Below are 13,350 nucleotides of genomic sequence, written 5' to 3'. Positions count from 1 at the left end.
ACACATATTTTAAGTGAAGAACCATAACTAGCCATTAGGGTTGTATTTTTAAAGTTTCTTGTCCTTTGTGTTTACTAAAGTCATAATCTCAAAGAAATGTTATTTTTTGAGCAAAATAAAAGTTGACTTGAAGTAATTCAGGTCTATGAACAAGGACTGATTAACATGACAGTTACATTCCTGTTGCATGACTGACTATTTGGTTCATCTGAATAATAAAACTTCCATTCTCTTTGACAGTGAATAAATATCCCCACTGTATTTTTGGGTAGTGATTTGTGTATATTTTAAAAATAGCTCTCCTATTCAATCTTTTAACTATACTTCTTGATCATTGTTTCGATCATGGCAGTGTCTTGAACAAGAGTCTGTTTATAGCCATTGTTCAATAAGTTATTTTTCCCACTTGATAAATGCTAATAGATAATTCATTATGACATAATGAGTATACAGAATTTGTTGTCAGTGTGTAGCAGCATATTATCAGGGAAATATATGATAGGAACAAAAGATGGACTGGGGTCAACTGGCAATGTTAAGTAAGAAGGGTACATTACCCAAATGTTCTATTGGTATCCTCACCTTGTTAAAAAGAAAGAAAGAAAGAAAGAAAGAAAGAAAGAAAGAAAGAAAGAAAGAAAGGAAGGAAGGAAGGAAGGAAGGAAGGAAGGAAGGAAGGAAGGAAGGAAGGAAGGAAGGAAGGAAGGAAGGAAGGAAGGAAGGAAGGAAGAAAGCTACGATTTTTTGGTGGACCTTCTGTGGTGAATTGATTGGAGTACCTAGAAAAGTTAAGGCAACTAGATGGCTCAGTGGAAAGAGTGCTGGGCCTGGAGTCAGGAAGATCTGAGTTCAAATTCCACATCAGATACTCACTAATTGTGTGACCCTGGTCAAATCACTTAATCTCTGCTTGTCTAATTGACTGGAGAGGGAAATGGCAAACCACTCCAGTATCTTTGCCAAGAAAACCTCATTTGGGGTCAAGATGAGTTGGACATGACTAAATGAGTGAACAACAAGAAGATTAGTCACAGAGTAAGCATAGAGATTTTTTGTGATCATCTATGGAAAGAATTTCCAAATCATTTCAAATGAATAGATACATTTGAAAATTTGAGTACAAGATGTACTATAATAGTAAGAGCTGAATTCTTGCAAAGAAGTTTATTATAATCCTGATATAAAATTAATAAGACCTAGACAATGGCAACAGAGTGGAAGAGTCTGCTCAGATTTATAAGGCTTGTTTGCCTAATGCCAATTTCCATTGGGAAGGTTTTCATATACATTGTAGACTGGGGAAATAATAGAATCAATATTATCCACAAAGTTGCATGAGAGGATAGCTAATCTGTTGCTAAAGTTTGCAGATCCTTCAATGAAAATTAATTAGTCAATTAACTAAGGCAATTAGACCACCTTGTCAGCAATGTTTTGCCCCATGTTATGTTTCAGTCATGCAAGATATAAATTTAAGGACTGAAATTTCCTGATCTTTTAAGTGCATAACAAAAGTAAACAACAGATGCTCTGTAAGAATGACTAAATTGTAGAAAAATAAAACAAGCATTAGGAACATTAAGAAATCAGAGGGCAGTAATGTAGTGAATCTTTGTTAATGACTAAAGCAAAGGAAATTGAAAATATGATGTATCACTCAACACAGGCTGATAGTAGATGACAATGGTAAAAATAAAAGAAAACAGTACATACACATATATACATACAATCATTTATATGTGTACATAGAAAATATATGCACAAAAATATGTGAAAATATTTATATGTATAATCACATATATATGTTAATGAAATGAGAAGCAGCAGTATTTTTCTTCAGTGAGATAACACTCAGAATATATGTACTGTATAAGGCAAAAATCCATATTCTACAAAACTCAAGTCTTAAAATCACTGGAAGAGAGTGAACATTTATGTTTCCATTAGCTACAATGGGAAGAACTTGCTTCTAATTGCTCTCACCACTATGAAGCATAAAATTAAACAATAACTATTTCAGATTTCATTAAAATCCTATCTAGTGGACTAAAAACAAGATGAATTTCCTTTGCTAAGGTTATTGTTGTTACCAAATCAAAGCCCCATGAACTGTATGAAAGTCTTGGTAGGTTTATCTTGCCCATTCTCTCCAGCTGGGTGTTATATGGATTTTTAAAATGTCATTGAGACTTAAGCATTCAATCAACTTTGATCTAATAACGCCCTGTCCTTGCATGCTTCCAGAGTTCTGCTTTGATTTTTGTTTCTCTGAACAAATCCTGGTGATTTTCTACCTCACCCCATACTTATGTTTCAGATGACTGGATAGTTCACTCACTGAATCACTGGCCTGGAACCATGATTAGAATCCAGCCATTGCCAAAAGTCTCTCTCAATTTAGAAGAGTAGACTAGCAATGAGGAGTTCTCAGAGAAATAAGTTGGGTAATTGAAGTTTCTGACAAATTGCAGTCAAGAGAAGCTCTCTGTCTGTGGCTTTCATAGACACCCTTCACCTTGAAGAGTCTCTGATTGAACAGTGATGGAATTACAATGATGAGATTACTCCTTCTCTGAGCCCAACTAGAGAGGTAAAGAAAGGCACAGAATGTCAGAACTGGAGATTACATTCCTCTATTTGATCATAGGAGATAGAAAATGAAATTTAGCTGGAGTTCTGGGTTTCCCTCATGTCTCAGAATTTCAATTTCCTTTTGTAAAATTTGAATCTACTATCTTATCAATATTTTTTCACTACCCAACTCACAGAGTAGTTGTGAGAAAAATGCTTTGCAAATTTTAAAACAATACAAAATATGAGTTAGAAATAATAAGAATAACTTCATTTTCATTTTTATGGATTTCAGATAGATATCCTGGGACAAAATACTATCTTCAAATTACCCTTTTAAAAAATTTAATATACTACAATATCCACCTATCATACAGATCGATAAAATAACTCCTTTTTAAAAAAAAAAGTAGAATAAATGTATTACGATCTTATTTCATGTATGGTAGCCTAATTGAAAACTTGTCCAGAATAACTCTGACAATATAATGAATTATGGGAGACAAATGTTATGGTTTAAAGAAAATTAACTGGGAGCAGCTAGGTGGGTTAGTGGATAAAGCCCTGGCCCTGGATTAAGGAGGACCTGAGTTCAAGTCTAGCCTCAGACACCTACTAGCTGTGTGACCCCGGGCAAGTCACTTAACCCTCATTGCCTGGCAACAACAACAGCAACAACAACAACAACAACAACAACAACAACAAAATTAACTCTGGAGTAAGAGGGCTGGGCTTCACATCCTCCCTATCCTCCCTCTCTGTGATGTTAGGCAAGTTACTCAACCTCCTTTGATCGCAGTTTTCTCAACCATAAAGTGATAAAATGACTACATGATCTCTGCATTCCCTTTTATACTGGTCAATGGCAATGATGATATGACCTCATTTTGTTCCCACATAGTTTTTATTTCTTCTCTGAGTTTTCTATATTTTTTCCTTCCATGTATCCTGGAAATTATGATGACAACTATGAAAAGCATTGTTGTTAAAGGTTTATGAATCAATGGGATGTCCAGGTAGTTATGGACATCAGGTTAGTCTGAGACTATTCCAGTTCCAGGGCAATGTATTTGTTGAACCTAGTCACTTAACCAACAGACATTATAATGTATCTATGATGCATCAGGCACTATTCTAGGTGCTGGATATAATTTGAAATGAAATAATGAAATTGCAAGGATAGTTTGAGGTCTGCACCTATACTATAGGGATTTTTCACATCATTTTATGATGGTATGAGGTTTTGGTGTATAAGTATCAGGTTCTTTCCAGGTATTTGTTAGGTACCAATTTTTAAAATAATTTCCACCATTTTCTTACTGCTTCTTCATCATCATCATCATCACCACCACCATCATCATCATCCTGACAATTATTTAGATTCTACTGTGTGCCAAGTATAAGCAAGTGCCTTATAATCATCTCATTTGGTTTTCTATACTAATAATCTATATTGCTTCCTGTTTAATCATAAACATGATAAAATTAATAAAACCATTCTCTGATTTCTGGTGGCAGGGATCTGTTCCTGAATAACCCCCACAAATCTTGATGCTTCTACAAAGGAATCTCTATGGTCCAGTCATTGTTTGGATATAATGTTGATTAATGTCATTTGGATATTTTCCTCAGGGGATCTTTTTGTTCTCCATTTGGATTTCAGCTTTGTCAGAGGCCTACATTCAGAGGTAAACCTCTTTTGACTACATACCTCAAATACAATTGTTCTATTTATGGTTAGTCTTTACAATAATACCAAGCTAACATTTTACCGGGTCTTCCAAAATTCTTAGCACAGTTTTAAGGTTTAGTAACTCCCAGAAGTATGAAGTCTATAAACGTACAAAAATAATATGCAATTTTATTTATTTCTATTTTGTTTATAGCTATATTTTTATAAATTTTGAATAGTATTGATTTTAATAGGATAAAACATTACGCTTTGTGTGTGTGAATTTCTGGCTGACACGTTCTCAGACCAGGGGATTTATATAGGAGATCCTCCTGCTTAGCCTTCATGGTCACTTGATCTGTCTCAATTAGACTTTTTTTTCCTTGGGGGTCACATAAAAACTCTCATGTTGTCATCAAAATGTCTGTTTTTAGACATTCTTAAAGCTAGGTGTACAAAAGCCGACCTTTTAGTCATTGAACAGCAGCTGCTGAAAGTTTTCCCAAAGTTCAAAATCAACTATAAAAAGACATAGTACAAAAAGGTGGTTATGTTGAATTACAATAGAAATCAATATTTAAAAATTTTAAAAAACTTTTCAAGTGTTTTTTTGCATAAAATTGTAGCATTTATCCTTCCAAATTTATTAAAGCTTAAAATTGCACTCAGACTTTTTGAACACTGCATAATGCTTTAAGACTTGCAAAGCACTTTACATATATTATCAGATTTGATTTATAGAACTCAGCAAAAGTAGATATTATTATAACTCTATTCTACAGACAAGGAAACATGATTATAGAGTTAAGACACTTTCTCATGGTCACTTAGCTGTTAAGTGTCTGAGAAAAGATTTGAATTCAGGTCTTCCTGACTTCACATCCTGTGCTTGAGAGACTATGTCACTTGGTTGCCTCTATCATATTGTGAAATGAAATCCATTTCTTTAATAAAAACTTTCTAAAAGTTCTTAAATTATTTGTCATGTGGTACAAAATATATGAATATGTGAATATATTCATATATGTATGTATAAATTCACACACATAAAATCATCTTCCTTCTTTTTGATAAGGAAGTATTAATTTTTCTTTAGCTATATTCATGGGATATGCTCTGTGCTTTATTATTATTAGGGGTTTGTCAGGATAATTTCCAAAGCAGTTATTGTCCATTTAAATTTTTTAATGCATGTTAAGAATGGATATTGATTAGTTATTATTCACTTTAAATGTATGCTTCCCTCTGAGATTCAATTTTAGGATACCAGTAAATCTCTTAGCACACACACAATCATAGCTTTCTCCTTGAGAGTTTAATGTTCAAAGTGTTTTTTCCTGGACTCAGGAAGAGACCAAGAAATTTGTAAGTATTGAATTTATACAGTAGTTTAGTTTGATATCTGATTAATGATTCAAACCTTCAGTCTCAATTTTCTCTGGGCATACATTAACAATTTTACTCTTATTAAGTCCAAATGACATTTTTTTAGATCATCAGAGAATGATTACATGAGATAAAGATGATTAGTGTGTTTTTCTGTGGAGCCACATAACTTGATGTCATCCATATATAACAAGAGATGAAGAAGACATTTTGGTATAGCTCCCTTCTTAATTTGCAAGACATACCGAGTCCTATTTAAGAGAGATACTAATGGGTTTGAAAGTAGACAGAGCCATAATTGATTTAAATTGTCTCCCTGAAAGAGCCCATGTTTTCTGTCATTTTTTGACATTGTTGTGTCGGTGGCATGTTTAAAATAAATAATAGTTTCCTATGTGTACATCAAATAATTAAGTGTTCTCACTATACTTGGGTCTATTTTACTTATTTGGAGAACATACATAAGTCATGAGAGAAGATTTGAATGAAAGCATTTGGAATAATCAATACAAGCAGCAAAAATGTTATGACCTTTTCAGGTGGTTTGCTTTATCATCACTGAATGGATAATAAATCGTTCTTTATACCTCTGGTATTTTTGGCACACCTTCTTTGCTCTTCAGCCAATGTATTTTTTTTCTTGGAAGTACTTAGAGATTTTTAAGTGAATGCTATTGTGAATGGTTTGTATAAAGTACACAAGGGTAGATTTCAAGAGGTAACTAGTATTGTCATCTTCTGGGTATAATATATGCAATGTCTCCTGTTCAGAAAGATATGGCCAAATATGTCAGAAAAGCCGTTACAGTGTTTTGCTTATAATTCATACACCACTGTGAAGTGATCATGCCAATGATGATGGATCTCTAGTCCTGCCAATTTTCACTATTGTAGAAATTCTAGAGTTTCAATCAAATCTTTTTGCTATAACTGATCTGCCATTCACTATAACAATGTTTTATAAGTCTTCTATGTTTGTTCCAACACATATTATCTTTGCTTTGGACTTCTTCTGACCAGAAATTTACCACATAATACACTCCTTGGAGATTCTTTCTCCTTTCATAGCTTTGCTTCTGAAGTTGAATTGTTCTTTTCTCTTTGTACTCCTTTGAATCACTGTACATACTTAAGCTTTTGACTTATAAAAAAAAAAAACTTTGTTGGCTGAGGAGAGACTGTACTACATTTCGGGGAGAGGGGAAGTTTTAATTAGGTGAATGTAGCACTCCACTTTTATGTTATGCATACCAACTAATTACTAAGGAAATTTGCCAACATGTTTCTATAAGTACTTAATAGTTTTTTTTTTCTCAAGCCACTTCTTCCAAAGTGTTATTTCATGCTTCTCCTTTAAAATGTTCTTTAATGGTACAACCTTTTATCCTATGGTTCTTAACATGGCAAATGTCTCTGTATACCCTTATAAGCAGATACTGAAATCTTTTTCTTTGTTGTGTGAAATATTGTGGGAGAATGCATTTATCTATCTATCTATCTATCTATCTATCTATCTATCTATCTATCTATCTATCTATTCATTCATTCTTTCATTCATTCATTCATTTATTTGTTTGTTTATTTTTGGTGAGGCAATTGGGGTTAAGTGACTTGCCCAGAGTCACATAGCTAGTAAGTGTTAAGTGTCTGAGGTCCGACTTGAACTCAGGTCCTCCTGACTCTAGGGCCAGTACTCTATACACTGCACCACCTAGCTGCCCTTAATTCATTTATTTATGATAATTATAGTAAATAACAGCTTTTTCCTGCTAGCTCTATCTTGCTGTAGCTGGTATATAAAGATGAGTTTTCATCAAACTAATAAAGGTTTCTTGTTTTTGTTATTTTTGGAAAATTGAGTCACCATATGCCTATCTCCTCTTTAAAATCAATTGAACTATTAAGTAGAATGTCTGTACTTTACACTAATTTGGCATTTTCAATAACCTTTTGTTCTTCAACTTTTTCTTCTTTTCCCTTTGAAAATTTTTATGGCTATGTTATCTCGTCCACTTGTTTTTTGTCTAATATTGGTTTAGGAATTAAGGTTGCAAAATTTAGAGCTGAGGATACATTCAACAAAAAGTTATATGAGGCCCTGGCTTATCACTGCTGAGATGTTTACAATTTTGTGGTTTTAGAGTATTGAGACATAAGGTGATGGGTAATGTCTTCATTCTATTTAATGTTCTTGTATTTTGCTATCTGATCTTGGTCAGTGTTATCTCTGTTCAAGCATTTCTACCAGGTGAGATCTCTGACCACAAAGCTCAGGAAAATTTCCATCTCCTGTTTAGTGAAGCATGTTCCCTGTGGAAAGGATCCTTGGGTTTAAGCTAGGCATCTTCCATCTATCTCCAAACTACTACTTCCTTCTGTATTAGCACAAGACATCTTTAACATCCTTTTGCCAGCCAAATCTGCCAACTGGAATGTGGATAACTTCCAATGCAATGAAAAGTAACCCTCCCTTCAACTTTAGGCCTCCCATCTCCTGCTGTCCCTGTCTTTTGAAGGCAGAAGAGTAGTACCTTTCACTCAATAAAAAGCATTCTTACTCTTGGTCATACTCTTCATATCCCAATGTTTCTGAACTCCTATAGATCTTCATCCAAACTTTACTCTGTACCCTTCCCTTTATGATCCAATTCCTCTTTCCATCCCCTTCCATCCTTCCAACCCAGTGTTTCATTCTAATTCCACCCAGATCTTCCACTATGCCCTCTGGAATGCCTGTTTCATAGGCAACAAATTTTCTTTTATTTTAAATATATTTCTCTCCTACTCTTTCCATCTACTAGCACTTACTGAAATCAAGATTTCCCATGATGACACAGCCTCATTGGCCACCCTTTCTAGTACTAGATTCACCCTCACTCATTCTCTTCAGATCACTATTTGGGGCAGGGGAGTTGCCATATGCCTTACTCCCCATTGCCAGTTCCAGGTTTCTTCCTTCCTTCTTCATTCCTTTTGTCTTTGAGGTTCATACTATTTCTATCTACTACCCAACCAAAATTCTGGTAGTTGTATTATAGAGACATTCAGGTTACTTTTCCTTCCTCAATAAATTTGACCTGGCTTACACTTTTTCTCTCCTTCCCAACTCCTGCCCTTATATTAGGGGGACTGCAACATACCTATTGATTCTCCCTCAAATACCCTAACAACTCAGTTCCTTAACCTACTCACTTCCCATTAGGTAATTCTCCGTCTCACTTTAGTCACACATAAAGTAACCTTCAATCTACTGACCCCTCAATTCTCATTATCTACCTTTCATTAGCTACTCTTTTCTCTTCTCCCCACATTGACTACTTGGCAAACCAATTCATCTCTACACTTTCCTCTTTCCCTGAATACATGACCCCCTTATCATATAACCAGTTATGCCCAGCCAAGCCTCAGTTTTGGATCACTTCCACCACTCTTCATCTTCACAGCTATAACCTCCTGCTGTTGTGGTTTGCCCTTTTTTTCCCAAAGTTGACTATGATATCAGGGTGATGTAATGATTTGCACTGAATTGGATGGAAGTGAGGGAGGGCTGTGTAAGGACACCAACCTCACTCTTTCCTCCAGAGCCATCTGGGTCCAGTGTATTGGATGTACATCACAATGATTGTAAATGTCCCCAGATGGTTTAAGGCAATTGGGGTTACACAGTTAATAAATGTCTGAGGTGGGATTTGAACTTATGTCCTCCCAACTTCAGGGCCAGTGCTGTATCCACTGCACCACCTAGTTCCTCCATATGCCGATAAATAAAGGTTGATAAAAACCACATAACCTTTCTGATTGGGTCTACTACAAATTTGTTACAAAAACTCAACTACTGCTAAGCAATTCTACTATACTTCCCTTATCAACTCACCATCCCACTCCCTATAATAGCTCTAATTGTTCAAGTGATCTCATTCTGTCCCATCTCTTCCAACAGATTTCCCCCTTTTGCCATTCCCAATTTTTCTCTTATTTTCAATCTTTCCCCTTTTACTAATTTATTTCTGACCACCTACAAATATATCCATGTCTTCTGAAAAAAAACAAAACAAAACACCTTTACTTGCTCCTTCTGTCCCTACAATCATGCCATTTGCTCTTCTGTCTTTTGTAGCTAAACCATTCAAAATGGCAATATATAATAGTTGCCTCCACTTTCTTCTCACTCTTTTCTCTACCTCTTACAATCTGGTTTCTCACCTTATCATTCTATCAAATTTGCTTTCTCTAAATTTACTAGTGATTTCATAGTTTCCAAATTCAATAGCCTTTTCTCAATCCTCATTCTGTTTGACTTCCTGGTAGCCTTTGACACTGGTGATCACTCAGACCTCCTTGATTATCTCTTCTCTAGGTTTTCAGGGCACCACTCTCTCCTGGTCTTCCTTTTACTTGACCATTCCTTTTTCCCTTTTACTGGATTATCCTTCATATCATGCCCTCTAATTATAGGTACACATTAGGGTTTTGTACTCAGCCTTATTCTCTTTTCCCTCTATAGCATTTTCCTTTGTGATCTTATCAGATTCCATGGATTTAATTACTATTTGCTGATGATTCTCAAATCTACCTTTCCTGCTGACTGATGACCTCCAATAATGCATTTCCTGTTCTCTTCTATACATCTCAAAAGATTGTTCAGAAGACATCTTAAACTCAACAAGTCCAAAACAGAATTCATTATCTTTTCCCCTAAACCTACTTTCCCTATCCTCCTAGATCCTCATGCTCACAACCTAGGAATCATCCTGGATGTCTCATCATTTCTCACCTTCATATCTAAACTTTCATGTTTATGATTTGGAAGCCTAAAAGACAGGGGCATTCCAAACATAAAAAGATTAATTTTCTGAAACAAAAAGATGATTGGCTTGTTTGACATGTGCTGATGTAATATAGAGATGATGTTAATAGTCTGCAAAAATACATAAGTAACCTGGCATGGGGTACTCCTTCTAAAATTAATTCAATATGGCAGAATACTATACCCAGTCAAGTTTTCTATCTCAGAGAACACTTTAGGGAAATGATCTATATTATTATTATTATTATTTTTTAGTGAGGCAATTGAGTTAAGTGACTTGCCCAGGGTCACACAGCTAGTAAGTGTTAAGTGTCTGAGGCCGGATTTGAACTCAGGTACTCCTGACTCCAGGGCTGGTGCTCTATCCACTGTGCCACCTAGCTGCCCTCGGAAATGATCTATAGAAAAACCTCTGGCTTGTTAGAAACAGAAAGCCTTTATTCTTAAAAAAAAGAACACCCCAAAAAAGGCTCACTCTTCATGGCAATGCTGCACTCAGGTGTAATAAAATTGATGAGCGCATATAATAAAATTTATGGAACCAGAGTGAATTCAATTTATTTGAATATGCTCAGTTATGTTTTTGTTTATTCCCATAGCAGATGTTTAATTTACAAACCAGGCAATTACCACAGCTCTTCCAAACAAATAAGAGCAGATTAGTCAAACGTTCGCATCAATTTTTATGTTTATCATTAGTTTTATGAGGTGTCATGAATATTCAGTGGTAAGAAAAACTATCATTATGGTACCTGGAAAACCTCAAAATGATGTTTTGCATCTCTAAATGCTATTTTCCCCCTCTTTGATACAGCTATTAATGTGTGTTCACTCTTCCTACTAGTTGGGCTTATGTGCTATTAGGGACTTCTCAGACACTCTCTAGATGTCATGTACAGTTAGAGGAATGCCCCACTGGAGCTTTGCAGTGAGAGTATGCACTTGTGAATTTGAGTGTGTGGGTGTTTGTAAGTGTGAGCACATGAATGTGTATAACCCAAGATTGTATACTTATTTGAACTATTCAAATTGAAGAAATTGTGCATGCTCTGCCCCTGAGTATTTCTATTTTTTAAAAGCTTATAAAGGTAGAACGTGAGTTTTCCTCTAGCAAAGTCAAACACAGTGTTAGTTCCAGGCAAAATAAGGCTTCTCCCTCTTTGAAATATCTTTTGTTTTTTCCAAGACCGAGTTCTGTCATTCCCGACCTCCAATTCCACAGGGTTGTTAAGGTATACCTGTGCATCTGAAGTCTGAGCTGAGCCACTTTATGAGGGCGGTCCTCACCCAGCAGTTTTATTGTTCATTCCAGTGCTTAAGCTGTCAGAATAAAAAGCCTGTAGCTCCATTATGAATCAGTAAAACTACATGGCACCATCCATAAACAAGGAAGGGGTATTTCCAGGCTGCCTTTTGCCTTTGAATGGATTGCTCTTTGGCATGCTCTGTACTAAAAGCAAAGAAACAGCCTCAATAACTGAACCTGATTCCCACAATGCATTTTTTTTCTTTTCCAATCCATTGTGATGGCACTTTCCCATTCATTAATCAACATTGGGACTAAAAGGAAAAATCAGGGGATCAATGTATTAGACTCAGCTCTTGAGAGGAAAGAGCTTCAATAGAAATATGTTTTGCAATGTAAGTAACAATGATTGGTGAAATGGACTGATGGAAAACAATCCCCTATTATTAAGAAACCTCTGCATGCTAACATCTTTTTTTTGTTGTTGTTTGCTCACCAGCATGCTTTGTTGATGACAACAAAAACAGCATCTGCTTCCTCTTCATTAGTTACAGTATAAATCTCACTAGAGTCCTCAGCATTCAAAAATAGCTTCAAAATAAATATACCACACATGATGATTATGTGTTTTGGATTCAGGCCAGTTCAGAATACTTTTGGGGGTGGAAACATTAACATTAATTGACTCTGCTTTCACCTCTTTGGTTACCACTGGAATCTTAGATGCATTTGCCATTTGTGATCTATAATGTAAGTAGCATATAAAGTTTATGAGTTCATTCTAAATACTCAAGACCTCTACCTGAATAGTAACCTAGCATTCAATTTAGTATCTGTACAGGGGAAGTATGACTTGGATGGTTTTAGCCAAACTACCAAATCTATTTCTAATTTTTTTGGAGATAAATAGATTAAAGCTGGTGACATTACAAACACATGGATTTTTCCCCTCCTCTTTTAAACATCCCTGGGACTAACACTAGCATCTCTCAATTTCTATTACAGGTGAGTGGAAGCAAAGTAAAGCAAGTAAGTATTCAAGGAGAAAGCTCACAGTCGTACATTACTCACAGTTCAGACCCACAGTACAACAATGACATTAAAAAAATGCAATATCTTTCAGTGGAAGATAGGCTAGGATATAGTCCCAGAGACAGAGAAGCCTGCCGATAAATAATTGCACAAAAGTACTGAGTTAGGCTAGATTCCTCAGGGAGCCTAGGAGATATAGCAAATGGTTCACCAATCATTTAAATTCTGCAGAGCACTGGAGTTTTCTAGTGCGTGACCACTGGTTTTCAGATTGCAAAGCTCTTACAAAATATGAATGATCAGTGGGCATAGCTTTCTGCTAACAAGTGTAAAGGATTTAAAATCCTGAGGGTTGTTTTTTTTTACATTTCCCTAAAGAGTGTCAGTTTTTTTCTTATCATGCTGAATTTTACCTAGTAATCTTTGAGGCCAACCTATTATAAATAACACCATAGCATTCATAAATGGCAAAACCATGTTCTTGCCCCTAAAAATGCATATTATGAAGCTACTTTCACAGCTGGCAGAGCAATGATTCTTGTCAACAGCATTTCATCTTTGCCACCTTGGTTCATTGGTCTAGGTTGCTTCAAGCTGCCTGGGAACTTAATACCTCACTTTATCATTGCATAGGGA

The sequence above is a fragment of the Dromiciops gliroides genome, chromosome 4 (assembly GCF_019393635.1).
Source record: "Dromiciops gliroides isolate mDroGli1 chromosome 4, mDroGli1.pri, whole genome shotgun sequence".
In the NCBI taxonomy this organism is placed as follows: Eukaryota; Metazoa; Chordata; class Mammalia; order Microbiotheria; family Microbiotheriidae; genus Dromiciops; species Dromiciops gliroides.
Note: the sequence above shows the minus strand (reverse complement) of the source record.